Raw genomic sequence first — 3,727 nt, 5'->3', positions numbered from 1 at the left:
GTTTGTAATGGTTCATTCGATTGTGCCTGCAAGAACTTAGAGAATACAAGTGAATCAAGCACATCAATGGCATAACAATCAAGGGATGAAGAAGGATGAGAAAGAGATTCAAACACTTTGAATTGAACTGTCTCTCTTAACACTGTCATAGTGAGGAGTCCATTTTGCACATCAATGATGGTCTTGGCCGTGGCCATGAAAGGTCTCCCAAGCAATATAGGCAACTCTCGATCATGTATAGGAGCTTCTTCCATGTCCAACACTACAAAATCTGCAGGCAAGATTAGTTTATCAACTTGAACTAGAATATCTTCTACTATACCTCTTGGATATTTCACAGATCTGTCTGCAAGTTGTAATGAAATGGTGGTGGCTTTCAAATCTCCCAAACCTAGTTGAAGGTACACTGAATAAGGCATTAAGTTGATGCTAGCACCCAAATCAAGCATTGCCTTCTCTACTTTCTTGTCCCCTATGGTGATGTTGATAGAGAAACTTCCTGGATCCTTGAGCTTTGGTGGAAGTTTTCTTTGCAAAACTGCACTCACATTCTCAGACACCACTACCTTCTCATGTGGTCCATACTTCCTTTTGTAGCTGTTTAGCTCCTTGAAGAACTTCCCATATGCTGACATGTTCCTAATGACATCAAGCAAAGGTAAGTTAACATTCACTTTGCTTAGTATATCAAAAATTTCTTTGAATGACTTATCCTGCTTGCTCTTGGCAAGTCTTCCAGGGAATGGTATTGGTGGAGTGTATGGTTTCTCGGCCTTGTGAAGATTTGGTGCTTCAAATGAGGAAGTAGCATGGCTTGGTTCCTCATTTGGTTTCTCATTGTCTCCTTGAGTAACACCTGCATTCACATGATCATATTCATCAGTAAGTTCATTGCCAACTCTATTATCAATAACCTTACCACTTCTAAGTGTAGTGATTGCTTTGGCTTGCTCTTGGTTCCTTTGGAGTATCACGGGTTGGCTTGGAAACTTTCCAACTTCTCTTTGGTTCAAAGCATCTGCAATCTGTCCCAATTGTGTTTCCATTTTGGTTAGGGCTGCTGAATGTTGTTGGAGAGTGCTATTGGTGGAATGTTGGAATTGCAAGGTGTTTTGGGCTAACAATTTAACCGTGTCCTCAAGGGTAGGGGCAGGTTTTGGTTGGAAATTTTGGAATTGATTGTTGTTCTTCCATGAAAGGTTGGGATGATCTCTCCAACTTGAGTTATATGTATTGGAATACACATCATTCCTTGGCCTTTGATTGTAAGAATTCATGAGGTTCACTTGTTCTTGAACATACTCGGGGTAAGCCTCCCTAGATGGACATTGGTGAGTAGGATGGCTTGGTATGTTGCAAATGGCACACACTTCATTAGCTTTTGGCACCATGTTGAGCACGGATTCAAGCTTTCTTTCTAGGTTAGCTACCTGCAACAAAAGCTCATGATTAGAACTTGTTTCATAGACTCCAACTTTCTTACCCCTTAAATCTTTGTGTTGAGCATTAGACCCCAACATCTCATAAATGTTATATGACTCTTGAGCATTCTTTTTCTTCAATGCTCCACCTGCTGCATTATCAACAGTTGATTGACAATTTTGGGTTAGTCCATCATAGAAAATTTGCATTTGTAAGTGAAAAGGTAACCCATGATGTGGACATTGCAACAAGAGGCCCTTAAAACGCTCCCAACACTCATTGAAAGGTTCACCATCATCTTGTTTGAAGTTGAAGATTTGTCCCCTTAATGTGGCTGTTTTTTGAGTGGAAAAGAACTTCTCCAAGAACTTCTTAGCCACGGCATCCCATGTGGTGAAGGAACCTGGTGTTAGAGTCATCAACCAACTCTTGGCCTTATCTTTCAAAGTGTAAGGAAACACTCTCATCCTCAAATTTGCTTCACTTACTCCCTGCAAAGGTAAACCACTCACAACATTGTAAAACTCTTTAATATGAGCTAAAGGGTCTTCATTAGGTAAGCTATAAAATGAGGGAAACATATGAAAATGTGAAGATTTGAGATCATAGTTTCTAGCTTCTGTGGGCAGCAAGATGCATGAAGGTGAATTTGGTATGATTGGTTGAGCAAAGTCCTCCAAAGCTCGAAGTTCATCTTGGTTGCCCGCCATCTCTTCCTCTCTTTCCCAATTAAATTGCTCAGATCCTTTACTTGTTGAACTAGGTGAAATCCTTTCCTCTTCCTCACGGATAAAGGATGAACTTGATGGCACAAAGTTGTCCAAAGTGTGGCCCTTTAACCTTTCAATTCTTTGGCCTAACTCAACAAGTCTATTTGACATATACTACCTGAAACAAAGTAACACAAGTTTGAATGAAAATCAAGAATCTACCTAAAATGAAAAGAGCAAAGTTTAACTAGCACACAACAATGAAAAACACAAAGTTTAAATAGCAAACAAGCAATTACAAGGGACTGAAATCAGTCCCCGGCAACGGCGCCATTTTTGTTGATGTATATTTCCTTCCTAATGCTTGAATATATTTAGTATAATGGCACAAGCAAGGGTGTCGAATCCACAGGGACTAATTGGACCTATGTGATTACTTGTTTTGCAAGAACTCTATGAAATGAATCAAACTAGTCTAAATAGGCAGATTTGGAAATGAATCAAACTAGTCTAAATAGGCAGATTTGTTGTTGTAACTTGAAAGTATAAGAAAATGAAGTAAACACAAATAAATGAATCAACAACTAATACAATGAGATAGTTCCAATGGAAATGAAGCTAGGGATTCGATTTCACCATTGCTCAACTAAGTCCATGTTTGTTAAGTTAGTTTGTACTCATTCATCTACCTATTTCTTGAGTTTGTTTCACTTGGACATGATCAACCATATGATGTGTGGATTTGATCAAATGTCTCGAATCATGAACCTAATTGTGATGTGCAACTTTGGTTCATAATCTAGAGTATGTAATGCACAAGAAACTTTCATAAAACCAAAGGGAATAACTCGGCAGGATGTTTGCTAAACATTCCCTTCATTCATTCACATATCTACCAAGATTATGCATGATGTGTGTTTTAATCTTGGTTACACAACTTTGTGATTAATTCAAATGATGATCAAACATTAAAATCAACACACTAAGTCACCATTAAATCAGAGAATGAAACAAGGAATAGATGGACAAACTGAGCATTCTAACTTAATTACATGGCAAACTTTGCAAGGTTACATCGAATCCCTAGAGGAAGATTAGTTACACTTCATGTTTACAAAGGTTTAACATAAAAATAAATAACATGAGTGAACATAAGATTAAGAAGGAGAAACCCTTGAAGCAAAACTGATGTTGAAGTCCTTGAAGAGTGCCTTGGTGTTGCTTCTCCAAATGTGGTGCGGATGAAGGTAGAATGGTTATGCTTGAATGGTTTCTGCCCTTGGGACAGAAATGGACAGAGAATGGAGTGAAAATGGGAGAGGTTAAGTGTGTGTAATGGACTGAATGAAGAAGAAAAATTGCGGAACCCCTTGTTGTGTGAAGTGAGACTTGTTTTATAGAAAAGAATGTGTCTCCAACAATCAGATTGGATCTTGAATATGTTTAACTCAGATGGCAGTGCATAAGTGATGGAATGATGGGTTTCTGAGGTAGTGGACGCATGGCATGGACAAAATCTGCAAGTATTTGTTAATGTATTCAAAGAAGCATGTGCCCTTGCTGCAACAAGTGAGTGGAACCTGCAAAGGTGAATT

General features: G+C 38.6%; 1 pseudogene; it reads left to right on the top strand.

Annotated features, from left to right (window-relative positions):
* Positions 1-1,647: 1,647 nt before the first annotated feature.
* LOC125480081 lies at positions 1,648-1,758 on the top strand (annotated as a pseudogene).
* The last annotated feature ends 1,969 nt before the right edge of the window (positions 1,759-3,727 follow it).

Source organism: the organism of the source record quoted next, unplaced genomic scaffold (assembly GCF_019419815.1).
Source record: "Pyrus x bretschneideri cultivar Hongxiangsu unplaced genomic scaffold, Pyrus_bretschneideri_v1 Contig31, whole genome shotgun sequence".
Taxonomy (NCBI): domain Eukaryota; kingdom Viridiplantae; phylum Streptophyta; class Magnoliopsida; order Rosales; family Rosaceae; genus Pyrus; species Pyrus x bretschneideri.
Note: the sequence above shows the minus strand (reverse complement) of the source record. Positions and strands in the feature narration are given on the sequence as shown.